The sequence below is a fragment of the Hippopotamus amphibius genome, chromosome 6 (genome assembly GCF_030028045.1).
Source record: "Hippopotamus amphibius kiboko isolate mHipAmp2 chromosome 6, mHipAmp2.hap2, whole genome shotgun sequence".
NCBI classification, from domain to species: Eukaryota; Metazoa; Chordata; class Mammalia; order Artiodactyla; family Hippopotamidae; genus Hippopotamus; species Hippopotamus amphibius.
The window spans coordinates 10,936,157-10,950,799 of record NC_080191.1 but is presented as its reverse complement, the minus strand read 5'-3'; the positions used below and the strand labels follow the sequence as shown (position 1 = coordinate 10,950,799).

The 14,643-nt window shown below is 43.2% G+C and overlaps 1 protein-coding gene across 1 annotated transcript in view; it reads left to right on the top strand.

Annotated features, from left to right (window-relative positions):
- CRYBG1 (crystallin beta-gamma domain containing 1) overlaps positions 1-14,643 on the top strand; it is a 197,635-nt gene that overhangs the window by 117,107 nt on the left and 65,885 nt on the right. The gene's annotated exons all lie outside the window — the stretch shown is intronic.

Genomic DNA, 14,643 nt, shown 5'->3' with positions numbered 1-14,643 from the left:
CTTGTTCTAAATGTTTACTTTTAACAAATTAATATTCTTAGCACACACAAATATAATTATGTAATTTATAAGATAAGGATATGCTAAAAATGTTGATATTTCCTGAGAAATAAGGGACAAAAATTCCTGTTATTGTCTCAATGTACCTGAGTCTTTTACGTCATTTAGAAATACAAGTTTGCATGTGAGGCCTGGACTGACTGCTCTGCTCCCGTCCCTTGTTAGGAATCTCAGGTTTTGTCAAAGCCCCTGGTTTATAGGAGGTACTCCCTGGGCCTTAATTCCCATCTTCCCCTCTTTCCGTTTCCCTTTCTGCAGCAGCCACTAGAACCCAGGGAGAAGGCCTGCCACGGTGCTTTCATAGATTTGCCCTTAGCATTGTTCCAGGGCCCCATAACGTTTTCCCTACAACTTGAGGTTTTATTTTACTTTCAGCAGTTGCCTTGCTCTGGGGCAATGAGGACACTGGGAATAGTCTCACTTCATCATTGTTCATCATCCATTTTTTAAAATTGAGAAACTATCTACATACCATAAGATTTGTCCTTTTAAAGTATACAGTGGTTCAGTGGTTTTTATTTCCAAGGTTGTACAACCATCACCACTACCTAATCCCAGAACATCTTCAGCACTCCAAAAAGAAACCCTGTCGATAGTCACTCCCCACTCTCCTTCTCCCCATCCTTGGAAACCGTTAATCTATTTTCTGTCTCTATGGATTTGCCCATGCTGGATATATGATAAAAGTGGAATTATACAATATGTGGTCTTTTGTGTCTAGCTTTTTTCACTCAGCATCATGTTCTCAAGTTTCTTCCAGTATGTAGTATGTATTACAAGTATTCTCTTGGCATGGATGTGCCAGATTTTTGTTTATTCATTCATCAGTCAATGAACTTTTGGATTGTTTCCACTTTTTGGCTATTATGAATAATATTACTGTGAACATTCATGTTCAAGTTTCTTTTGTGAACATATGTTTTCAATTCTCTTAGTATATACCTAACAGTGAAGTTGCTGGGTCATATGGTACTTTTATGTTTAACATTTTGAGGAACTACCAAACTGTTTTCCAAAGTGGCTGCAATTTTACAATATGTAACTTATCCATATCCTTGCCAAAATTTATTGTCATTGTTTTGATTGTATCTTTCCTAGTGGGTGTGAAGTGGTATCTTATTATGGTTTTGATTTGTGTTTCCCTAATGACTAATGACGTTGAGCATCTTTTCATGTGCTTACTGTCCATTTGTATATCTTCTCGGGAGAAATGTCTATTCAGGTCCTTTGGCCATTTTAAAATTGGGTTATTTGTATTTTTGTTGTTGAATTGTAAGTGTTCCGAATATTAATCCCCCATATGTGGTTTGATATTTGATTTACAAGATATGTGATTTGCAAATATTTCCTCCCCTCTGTGGGCTATCTTTTCACTTTCCTGCTAGTATTTTTTTTAATATATGGATTTATTTATTTATTGGCTGCATTGGGTCTTCATTGCTGTGCACAGGCTTTCTCTAGTTGCGGCAAGCGGGGGCTACTCTTTGGTGTGGTGTGCAGGCTTCTCATTGTGGTGGCTTCTCTTGTTGCAGAGCATGGGCTCTAGGCACATGGGCTCAGTAGTTGTGGCTCACAGGCTCCAGAGCGCAGGCTTGGTAGTTGTGGTGCATGGGCTTAGTTGCTCCGTGGCATGTGGGATCTTCCCGGACCAGGGATTGAACCCATGTCCCTTGCATTGGCAGGTAGATTCTTACCCACTGCCCCACCAGGGACGTCCTCTTGCTTGTATTCTTAGAAGCACAAAAGTTTTTATTTTTGATGAAGTCCAATTTATCTCTATATATTTTTGGTGCTTTACATATTATAAGAAACCATTGCCAAATTTCAAGTCACTAAGATTTACACCTATGTTTTCTCCTAAGAGTTTTATAGTTTTAGCTCTTACATTTAGGTCTTTGATCAATTTTGAGTTATTTTTTATATATAGGGTGAAATAGGGGTCATTATCCAATTTTTTGCTAGAGATAAAGTTTGTTTTCTCAGTGGCATGATGTCAGGGAAAACATAACTGCAGAACTGATTGCCAGGACTTAAGGGAAGTATAAACCTCATAAAGTCTGAGGCCCAGTGGTTCTGATTAGGTCCAGTATGGCCAGCAAAGAATTGGGCCACAGGAGGGCCTGGCTGACCTTGTGACCAAGCTAGGATTGCTCGATGCAGCCTGGCATTTATCAAGAGGATCTGAGCATTAAAGGAAACTTGGCTGCTGCAATGGAGATGAAAGTTCAGCTTAGACAAATTCTGTCACTCAGAGTAAATTTATGAAAAGAATAATTACAAACCCTTACCAGCTGGTGATCCTACTACCAGCCAGTAGAATTAGATCATGACTCGGATGTCTGCAGTATCCATGCCGGTCTTTATGGTGATAAGGCCTCCAGCTCTTCCTTTCCCTAACCTCAGCTGCATCTCCTTCAGGAACAGCAAGAGGCAGAGGGGAGGCTTACTCTTGTCCCCCAGATTCCTTTGCCCTCTTGGCTGGAGACCCTCCATTGGGCACTCTGTGTTCCTTTCCACCCTTCTCCGGGTCTGGCTTTGTTCTTCTGGCTTCCTAATGGGCTCAGTCAAGGGGAGTCACACCAGGAGATCAGAGGAAGGGAGGGAAGGAGGGGAGGTGGGGCATCTATGGGCCCGGAAACCTCCCTGGAGGGTGGCTGCAGGCTCCTCTCAGTGCCCTACTCAGCACAGCCCTCTGCTCTGCTTGCCCTGGTATCTGCTCCCTCCTTGCCCTTCAGACTGGTTAGCAGCCCAGGAGCAGGACATAAGCTTCTTCGTGCCCTGTGCACAGCTTTGTCCTGTCGTCAAAGCCTCCCACTCTGCCTGTGCTTGCTGACACCTGGCTGATACACCTTCTCTCCCAGTCAGTTATGTATGCGCAGACCAGGCCTGGATCAAGCCTTTCGCGACCTGTGAGTGCATTTATTCACGCAGCAGCTGTCTTTCAAGTACCTATTATGCACGCCAGACGTCTCTTATGCGCCAGCTCGTTTCGGCACTAGGGGTTTGGGGTGAATGACATAGAGCAAGTCCCTGCTCTCCAGCAACCTGCATTCTGGCAGAAGACACTCAACTAGATACATTGTATTGTCAGCTAGATAGGTGCTGGCGCGAGGTGGGGAGGGGGTGGGAGAGCAGCACGGGCAGAGGAAGCAGAAACCACGGCAAGCACTGCTATCGGAGATAGCATCAGCCGTCCCAGAAGACCTCCCTGAAGGCACTTGAGTTAAGTGACGAATGCCCGTGCGGCTCTCTGGAGAAGGGCATTCCAGAGAAAAGAGCAGCGTGCACGGGGGCCCTTGGCACGGCTCAGTGGTAATGAGAACACAGGGGCCAGAGGGGAGTCCGTGAGGTAGGCAGGGGCCGGATCTCGCAGGGGCTTGACGGCCGTCGTCCGAGCTTTGAATTTCTTTCTGAACGTCTTGGAAGCCATCGGAGGGTTTTAAGCAGGGGAGTGATGTGATCTGACTTGTGGTTTTGAAACCGCTAGGTGGTGTTTCGGGGGGCTCCGAGGAGCTCGGGTCCTTTGTGCCTCAGTGCAGAAAGAATTTGGCAAGAGACAAAGTGACAGATAAGAAGTGATTTATTAGAATAGCGCACTCGTGAGGCTTACAAGTGGGCAGGTGAGAGGGTGCCACGCCGAGAACTTAGTGGGCTACAGTTTTATAATCAACGGAAAATTGGGGGTGGGGGGAAGACCACCTTCTTCTTCATTCTTGAGTAGGCGTCATGCTTCTGTCATCAGCTCCTCCTCCAGGTTGGGCAGGGGAGTTTTCTTGTCCCTGCATGGTCAAGCCAGGACTGTAAGCATTATTTCATGTCTCTGTGCAATGAGCACCTTTCCATAAATTATTGTTCTCTATGTGTGCAGAAAGCATGTCCTAAGGATCATTAACTTACTTAGCTCACTGGGCAGGATGTGGGTCTCATGCCACCATCGTTTCATTGTTTTGGGTACGTGTCTCATGCTTCTGTTGCATGGTTTTGTTGCTAGCAAGCCTGCCTGGTTTTGTGGTTAAGTAAACCTGCTTTCTTGAGAGATCATTAACTTACAGGAGTCTCCCATATTTTTCTAACTTACAATCCCCTAGTGAGATTAACTATTTAATCACCCACTTTGTCCCTTTACTCTGTCCCTATCAGTTTTAAAAGGATCACCACCATTCAACATGACCAGGGAAAAAGGGTCCCTAAATAGCACTGTCAAATGACAAAAAGAGTACAATTTAGTATTGTTTGATGTCCTTTATTCGAGGGAAAACAATCCATGGATTGGGGAAGTGCAGTGCCTCACAAGTGGTGGAGCTCTCTTCCTGGGGGATTTTGGGCAAAAGCGAGATTTATGCAGCATTAGAAGCAGCAACACAGGGACTCCCTAGGTGACAAAGTGGTTAAGAATCTGCCTGCCAATGTAGGGGACACGGGTTTGATCCCTGCTCCAGGAAGAGCCCACGTGCTGTGGAGCAACTAAGCCCGTGCGCCACAACTATTGAGGCTGCGCTGTAGAGCCGGTGTGCTGCAACTACTGAAGCCCACAGACCTAGAGCCCGTGCTCCGCAACAAGAGAAACCACCACAATGAGGAGCCCACGCATCACAATGAAGAGTAGACCCCCCCACTCACCGCAAATAGAGAAAGCTTGAGTGCAACAATGAAGACCCAATGCAGCCAATAAAAAAAGAAAGAAATTTATTTAAAAAAAAAACGAAGCAGCAACACAGAAACAGGGCATGATTGGCTAGGAGGTCGTGATTTCCCTGTGAGGCTAGCAGATCCTAGCTTCTGTGGTGAGGTGAGCTAAAGCTGAGTTAGAGGATGATGATTGGTATGTGTTAGGTTTCCTTGACAGGTGTTTCTTGTAAGAGCAGGCTGACTTGGGTTTAGCTACTGGGGCGGCCTCCATTTTATGGGCCCCAACATACGAATTACCTTTATCAGCAATGAGCCTTGCCTCTTCCTGTGTGGCCTCAGCCACATCCCCTAACCCATCCCAGGAAGCTATCTGTTCAATGAAGGTGACATGGTGTCTATGGCACGGGAACGTCCCAAGAGAGATGCCCCCTGAAGATGGCTGGATGCCCCCAAGAGGCAGCAGAAACTACATTTGAGGTGGAGGGAGGATTAAAAAGGAAATTGATAAGAGGAAGACAAGCAAGAAGGTTGGAGGGGAAGACAAGGGGGAATCAGAAAAACAGAGAGGTTCATGGTAGAGCCGTGTGGTGAAAGCTGGTGTAGTGAGTGGAGGGTAAGAACGCGGGATTCGGGACTTCCTAGGTGGTGCAGAGGTTAAGAATCTGCCTGCCAATGCAGGGGACACAGGTTCGATCCCTGGTCCAGGAAGATCCCACATGCTGCGGAGCAACTAAGCCCGTGCACAACTACTGAGCCTGCACTATAGAGCCCTCGAGCCATAACTACTGAGCCCAAGTGCCACAACTACTGAAGCCCATGAGCCTAGATCCCATGCTCTGCAACAAGAAAAGCTACCGCAATGAGAAGCCCGCGCACTGTAATGAAGGGTAGCCCCCGCTCTCTGCAACTAGAGAAAGCCTGTGTGCCGCAACAAAGACACAATGCAGCCATAAATAAATAAATAAATAACCAAAAAACCAGTTGGCCTTTAAAACAAAAAGAAAAAATAGAATGTGGGATTTGGAGCCCAGCAGCACTGGGTTTGAACCTGGGCACTGCTGATTAGTTGTATGCCCTTGGGCAAGTTACTTACCTTCTCTGAACTTGCTTCCTCATTTGAAAGTGGGGACAAAGGGGAAGCAGGGACAAAGTGAGAGCATAGCATTGCCATATATACGCTACCAAATGTAAAATAGATAGCTAGTGGGAAGTTGCTGCATAACACACAGAAATCAACTCGATGATGGGTGATGACTTAGAGGGCTGGGATAGGGAGGGTGAGAAGGAGTTGTGGGATGGAGGGGATATGGGGATATATGTATAAATACAGCTGATTTACTTTGTTGTACAGCAGAAATTGGCACAACAGTGTAAAGCAATTATATTCCAATAAAGAGCTTAAAAAATTAATTAAAAAAAAAGTGGGGACAGTAACGAGTACCTCTTCAGAGTCAGTGCCATTATGTATGTAAAGCACTTAGCAACATGCTTGGGACGTAGTTAACCCTTATGGTTGACATTTATGAAAATATAATACAAATATCTGCTACCTGGTGTCCCCCAAGACTTCCAGCCATAGGAGGGCACCTGTGCTTCAGTGCTCACAGAAAAAGAGGGAAGCCCCCTTCCAGATGCTCGGCAAAGCCAGCGGCCTCCCTGCCCTCCCCGCCCTCCCCCATCTCTGGCTCTGACCCTTCTCAGAGTGTCCACTCCCCCTCTCACCTCTCCTCCCAAGCTTCCTTTGGCCACAAGTCAACCTGTACATGGACCTGGGTTCCCCTCTTGATTCCCCTGAGGCACCAATACCCACACATTTACACACAGCAAACTCTTCCTGGGGGTGTGGCACAGTATGGCCAACAGTTGAAAATCATATATTGGTCACTACTGTTGATAAAATTTCCTAAGCCATTCTCCACACTGGGAATGACTCACTGGCCTTTTTTCTTTAAGTCTTAACCAGTCTTCAATTCCCCAAATTCCTTTCTTTTTTCCCCATGAAGATGTATGCTTCCGACTCTGATCTGTCCTATTTTTCAATATATAAATCTTTTTAAAATTTCTCTGCTAAACCAAGGGCCACCTTATTTGAGATGTCTGTCCACTAAAATGCACAGATTTTGAAATGATTACCTTCTTTTCGCATAGTTTGATTATTGCTAGAGACCCATTTGTCATGAGTCTCTTAAATGCAGGAGAGCACATAGATTGGTGGGTCTTGCTGCTGTGCCCCTCCTCCACCTCCTGATGAAATGGACCCAGTCAGTGTTTTGTTGCAGAGATGAGAAATTTCCTTTCTGTTAGTAAACGAGGTATCTGAAATCATAGAGAAAAAGAAAACAAAACATAAAAACCCTAGTGTTTACTGCACGCTGAGAAGCAGGAAGCAGGGGAGATGACAGAATCAACATCTGAAAAGCCAGGAGAGAGCAAAGGATCTCCCTTGTCTTCTTCTGAACCAGGAAAGCAGTCAACCTTTCCACTTGGGAGGAGAACCCAACATTTGCTACTTTTGTTAACACACAGATGTGCTTCTCTCACCTTCAGTGGTTGCCTGTTGATCACCAATAAAGTCCCACGCAATCCCTATGGGAACTGCGTGTCTCAGCCGGAGTGCTTCATTGGCTCTTCCATAAATAGACATCACACTTCCATCTCCGCCGTGCTTATGCTCTTCCTTTGTCCTGGGGTGCGGACCGACCCCATTTCTTACCTACACTATTCAAACCCCAGCTTGTGCCACCACTTTCACAAAGTCTTCGCTGATTGCCCTCCTTCACATTCCTAGTTTAAGAATTGCGACGACGTATCAGATCCATGCTGCTTTATTTTGTCCTCACAAAGGTGCCTATATTATGGTCCCCAGAAGATTAAAATTTCTTAAATGCATGAATTAATTCCTACACTTAAAAAAAATCTATTACAAAATGTACTCCAGTGAAAAATGACCAGTAAATATTTATTGACATTGAATTAGTTTTCTTTTTTTAATTTATTTATCATATTTTTTATTTATTGGCTGCACTGGGTCTTCGTTGCTGCGCAGGCTTTCTGTAGTTACGGAGAGCGGGGGCTACTCTTCATTGCGGTGCATAGGCTTCTTATTGCAGTAGCTTCTCTTGCTGCTGGGCACAGGCTCTAGGCGCACGGCTTCAGTAGTTACGGCGCACGGGCTTAGTTGCTCTGCGGCATGTGGGATCTTCCCAGCCCAGGGCTTGAACCTATGTCCCCTGCATTGGCAGGGAGATTCTTAACCACTGCACCGCCAGGGAAGCCCTGAATTAGTTTTCTATTGTTGCATATTATCACAAATTTAACAGCTGAAAACAACATATTTTATTATCTCAGATTCCATGGGTCAGGAGTCTGAACAAGGCTTAACTGGATTCTGCGCTCAGGGTCTCACAACCTGCAATCATGGTGTTGGCTGGGGCTACAGTTTCATCTGAAGCTGGGAGTCCTCTTCTAAGCTCCTGGGGCTGTTGGCAGAGTCCACTTCCTTGCATATAGAATTCACAGCAGCTTGCTTTCTGAAGCCACCAGGGGAGAGTCTTTTATGCCTCAGGTTTCTGACCTCCGGATGCTCTTTTAAAGGGCTCACCTGATTGGGTCATGTCTACCTAGGATAATCTCCTGTTTTGAATAACTCAAAGTCAACTCATTAGGGAACTTAATTACGTCTGCAAAATCCCTTCACCTTTGCCACATAATGTGCCTAATCATGGAAGTGAAAATTCAGCATCTTGTTAGGACCTGTCCATACTCAAAGGGCGGGGATTACACAGGGTGTGTGCACCAGGGAGTGGGAATTTGGGGATCCATCTTAGAATTCTTCCTACCACAAGTATTTTTTGAGCAACAGTCTTAATAGAGTGTTTTTTATTTGATTGTGTCACAGATCCCAAATAACTTCAAAATAGTAGGAAAGATTTCAAATTAATTACTATTTTAAATGTAAAAGTCTTTAAATAGTGTCTATGAGAGAAGGCACTTTCCCCATTTCCTTCTTTCCTTCCTTCTTTCTTCCTTCCTTTCTTTCTTTTTTTTTTTTTTTTTTTTTTTTTGATAGATTGGAAAGGAAAACAGTTATTTTGAATCATTTTAGTTTGGTTGTAGTTTATGTTGTTTAGAGTTGGTTTCAGTTCATTTTATTCAGTCTATACACAAGGAACACAAAGTTTTCCTGTGTTAGTGACAGAGTTGAGTTTGTTAATTAATAGTGAGGAAACAGACCAAATGTCTAAAAGTGCATACACTGAGGAACAGGTAAAGAACTATGGGAAGATTTTGTCTGGAATGGAGAGACTAATGCCTCCAGCAGGGCATGAAAAGTCAACCGCAGGGGAATCCTTAGTCTAATGAGCTCACATTACAGTGTTGTTTCCCTCTCAGAATCCTACCCAGGTTTTTATTCAAATATATCCACAGAGCTGGGGTGGTGTAATGCTGCCAGTTTCATAATACAGCAGGAGCATCCCTAGTTCATGCTGGTGTGAATGGAGGCACTTTCCCCGAGAAGAGTGTGAGCTTTGAGGAATCAACAGCTGTGGCGTAACCATCTTTAAATCAGATTTGTGCCTGGTCTGATGGTTCCTACACAAATAAGGGCAGAAAGAAAACTCTACAGTTCAGTTAATGAGGGGAACATCTCACCAGGACGATTATGAAAGAGGAACTAGTCAGAACTTAAAGCAATAGATTGAGTAGATTAAAAAAAGAAAACAGAGAATGGCAAAGATAAATTTCTTTTGCAAAATTTTAAAGTTCTCATATTGAATTTTTTTAAATTAATTTATTTATTTTTATTTATTTATTTATTGGCTGTATTGGGTCTTCCTTGCTGCACATGGGCTTTCTCTAGTTGCCCCAAGCCGGGGCTACTCTTCATTGCAGTGCTTGGGCTTCTCATTCTGGTGGCTTTGTTGTTGTGGAGCATGGGCTCTAGGCATTCAGGCTTCAGTAGTTGTGGCACTCCAGCTCGGTAGTTGTGGCTCACAGGCTCTAAAGTGCAGGCTCAGTAGTTGTGGCACACGAGCTTAGTTGCTCCACAGCGTGTGGGGTCTTCCCAGATCAGGGCTCGAACCCATGTCCCCTGCATTGGCAGGCGGATTCTTAACCACTGCACCACCAGGGAGGTCCCATCATATTGAATTTTTGCACTAAGAAGGTTCACTGGACCCTGTGAACACACGCTCTGCATTTATTCTACATGCACAGTCTGTGACTAGTAGCTGAAATATGTTGATGTGAATTTTTTCCAGTGCGATACAGAAAGGCAGGGCCAATGAACGTGGGAGGAAAGAAAGTCAGGCATTAGCAATTTTGCTCTCTTTTGCATCTAGCCCCTGCTCTGTGGAGACCCAGCCATAGCGTTGGGGGCAGGAATTTTTCACCCTATTCCTGCCTCCCTGCTCCAGAATACGGATTCCCAGAGGTAGAGAATGAGTGGGTGAGGAAAGGCCTTGCAGCAGGAATGAACCCTGGGGAGCTGGGGAACGTGGCCCAGGGGGCGGGAGGGAAGCCTGCCAGATTCTCACGCCTTCCCCATGCCCTGTGAGGAGTCCTGTTTCTGGTTCTGGGCATCCAACCATTTTTCAATCTGCGCTTAAAAGAAATGCGCACTAATGAAACAGTACAGTACCTCCAGCGAGGCTGGAAAGTAGATGAAACTGGCAGCTCTTCCTTTCGTCTCTGTGTGATATTAATTTAACGAAGTCTCCTCTACAGGATTTCACTGGTTTAAAAGCAGAACTGCATGCTTGCTATTTTCACGGAGCAGGACCTTTTTCAAACACTTTTTTTAAACAAAATGATGCCATGTCAAAGTGGTTATTACTTACGCTTATGAATGAACTTCTGTCTACAAAGGTGGCTCCGCAGGGGCCACGTGTGGATGGGGCACCTTTGGAGAGACTGACTCCCCACCCAGAGCTGTAAAATGCCGATGGCAGCTGAAGACAGACACAGGGACTGAGAGCCGGTTACAAACTGTCACTTTTATCTTTCCTACCAAATTGTGATCTGATATGTGACTGATTTAGGCTTCAGGTGAAGTGTAGAGGTATGGCTTTGAGAATGGAAGTGGGTTCCAGTTCTGCTCTAGATGGTTTGTGGACATTTCCACGTGGAAATATTTACCGTCCCCTGAGTTCAGTATGACCCACGCCAGCCTCCTGAGCCTCCAATGGAGCTCCCAGGCTTCTCCGAGGCATCACAGAATTCTTTGGAGTCATCTCTCTCTCTCTCTGTGTCTGCTTTCCCTCGGTTTCCACATGCGGCGGTCACTTCAGGGTCCTCAGCCCTTCCTGTCTCAGCTGCTGACTCCAGGTCTCTGTTCAGTTGGGCCCACCAAGGCCTGCCATGCTTGTCTTTCTCCAGCGCTGCTTCGGATCCTGTCACTTCCCTGCTCAGACACCTGCAAAGAGCTCATATTTCTCATGACGTCACACCTAGGCTTCTTGACTGGCCTTTCAAGGCCCTCCCCAGACTAAGTTAATCTTGCTCATTCAGCCTCCTACTTAGTACTTATCCCACTGACCTTCATTATGCCCGGTCACTCAAGGGAGCCCCTATCCCGTTGTCACTTCATGGCCTTTATTCTGGCTGTTCCCCTCACCTGGAATGCTGTTCCTCGACCCTTGTCCTTCCAGGCAGTCCTAGGTCCTTCCTGCAGTCTTCTTGCACATTCTCACTGATCTCTTCCTCTTTGAACTCTTGAAGCATTACAAATGTCTCTTCTGCACATTTTAGCACTTAATTATATGCCTGTCTGCACACCAGTGGTTGTTTTATAGACAAGTCTATAAGCTTCTAGAAGTCGAAATGAGCCTTATGTTCTCTACCCCTCACTGAGTGAGTACATGGTAGGTACTTTATGGAAGACAGTAATTGTTTCATGGTTCTTCTGTCAATGTTGAGTCAGTAGAAGGATTCTTATTTTCAAATTAGGGTTGTCAGGTGTGTGTGTGTGTGTCCATATCACCAAATAAATGTTTTTGACATAAATAATGTATATTAAACTACAGAATTAATATTAGATTATAAGTGTTTTATCTGTTACCAACCACAGTACCATAACTAGGATACATGTATTTTAAGTATCAATTCAAATGCCACCCCTTCGGGAAAGCACTACTTTTTCTACACAGGGCATCCATTAATAGTAGCTGTCATCATATGCCCACTGTATCCTATACACAATAACATTGCTTTGCTCTGTCTTTGCACACATCTGTCCTCTTTCCTTCCCTTTTACCCAACTGTGAGTTTCTTGATGGCAAAGACTGTCTTTTATTTTTTTAATGTTTTTATTGAGGTATAGTTGATTTACAAAGCTGTGCCAATCTCTGCTGTACAGCAAAGTGACTCAGCTATACACATGTACACATTCTTTTTTCATATTCTTTGCCATCATGGTTTATCACAGGATATTCAATATAGTTCCCTGTGATATACATTAGGACCTTGTTGTTAGCCATTCTAAATGTAATAGCGGCTCTGTCTTTTATTTTTTTGGCACACGGGCTTAGTTGCTCCGCGGCATGTGGGATCTTCCTGGAGCTGGGATCGAACCTGTGACCTCTGCATTGGCAGGCGGATTCTTAACCACTGCGCCACCTAGGAAGCCCTAGAGGCTCTGTCTTTTAATTCCTGAATCTGCAGAAACTGACAGAGTTGGCAACCAGTAAATGCCCATTGAATGAATAAATAAACTATAAGAACCCTCATGTAATCATGAGTTTGACATTCCATAAATACAGTTATGGTTGGCAAAGGATCATTGAGTCTTTTCATAAATAAACCTTTTAAAAATTTTAAGTAGTTATTTAAGATCTTTTTTTTTTTTTTTTTTACTTTTAGGAGAGTTTAACTCAATCTATTCAAAATTTATTTTTTTACATAGATGATTACAGAGGAAATTACAGTTGAGTTTGCCAAGCCTAGAGAAATTTTTAATATTTTTTAAAAGAAGTGTAGCTATATACTTCTTATAATTTTTCTTTAGAATAGCACTCTTACTCAAAAACAAAACAAAATCCAATTTTTAAAGTGGGCAAAGTTCTTGAGGAGATGTTTCTCCAAAGAAGATATACATTCTTTGTTGGCATCTTTCACGTGAAAAGATCACTAGTCATCAGAGAAATGCAAATCAAAACTGCAGTGAGATACCACTTCACACTCATTAGCATGCCCACCACCAAAAAACTTAAAAATAACAAGTGTTGGTGAAGATGTGGAGAAATTGGAACCCTTGTGCCCTGTTGATGGGAAAGCAGTATAACAGTTACTCAAAAAATTAAAAATAAATTACCATATGATCCTCTTCTGGGTGTATATCGAAAAGAATTTTTTTAAAGATTTATTTATTTATTTATTTATTTATTTATTTTTATTTTTGGCTGCATTGCGGGGGTTGCTCTGCGTGGGCTTTCCTTAGTTGTGGAGAGCGGGGGCTACTCTTCATTACAGTGCGCAGCCTTCTCACTGTGGTGGCTTTTCTTGTTGCGAAGCACAGGCTCTAGGTGATTGGGCTTCAGTATTTGCAGCACACAGGCTCAGTAGTTGTGGCACACAGGCTTAGTTGCTCCGTGGTATGTAGGATCTCCCTGGACCAAGGGTCGAACCCATGTCCCCTGCATTGGCAGGCAGATTCTTAACCACCGCACCTATCCAAAAGGATCTCTTCAAGATCCTTGCATACTCATGTTTATTGCAGCATTATTCACAAAAGCCAAGAGGTGGAAGCAACCCAAATGTCCATCAACAGATGATTAAATGAAATGTGACCCATACATACAACGGAATATTATTCAACCTTAAAAAAGGAAGAAATTCTGTCTTATGCTACAACCTGGTCAAATCTTGAGGACATTATGCCAGATGAAATAAGCTAGTCACAAAAACACAAATACTGTATGTTTCCACTTTATGAGGTACCTAAATAGTCCAACTCGTAAGGAGAATAGTGGTTTCCAGGGGCTGCAGGAAGGGCAAAATGGGAGTTATTGTTCAATAGGTATAAAGCTTCAGTTGTTGGGGATGAAAATGTCCTAGAGATCTGTGCACAACAACGTGAATATAGTGAACACTACTAACTTGTATACTTGAAAATGGTTAAGATGGTAAATTTTGTTACGTGCTTTTTACCATAATTTAAAATTTAAAATATAACAGAATAATATCTCACACACACCATCATCAACACAGGCTTGCACATTGAAATGAGCCAGTAGATGCTCAATAAATGTTTCTAATACTGATGCTCATGATGAAAAAGTTAGGAGAGAACTTTTTTATGATTGATGTCACCTAATAATACTTAAGTAATTAATTGGTCTAATAGTAGTGTGACTATTTCGTTGAAGGATCAACTTGTTACCAAATACTGAAAGCTTCTGATAAGACTTATATAAACTAGAAACTTTTGGAGCAAATGTTATGGTAATCTATAATTATTGAATTATACTTATTGATGAATATAGGCGTCAGTTATTGGGACTTTAATGAGGTGGGCATAATTTTTACTTTTTCTGTTATTATGCTGCATGGTTACATTTTTGGTAATGTTCCATAGTGTGTAGCTTATGGGATAAAATTTATATATTTTTTTAAATTTTTTTGTTTATTTTTATATATCTTTTTTAAAAAGCATAAGTAAATACAAACTGGAGTTAAAACAAGACATAACCAAAACTCAGCATTAAAGAAAGTTGACCTCATTCACAGAGAAAGAAAAGCAAAGCTAAGAGATCCTTCTCGTTCTACTTTCTATCAGGTTTTCCAATTTAATGCATGCAGGGCAACTTTCCCCAAACGGTCTTCTACTTCCTCTGTTGTCTTTTCAGCAATTTTGGTTCAGTGTCACACCCAAAGAAGGGCGCACCTCTTTAACCCTTTCAACTTTTGAATCAAACACACCCTTATTAAATGTGCTTTTCACATAGACAGTCAGTA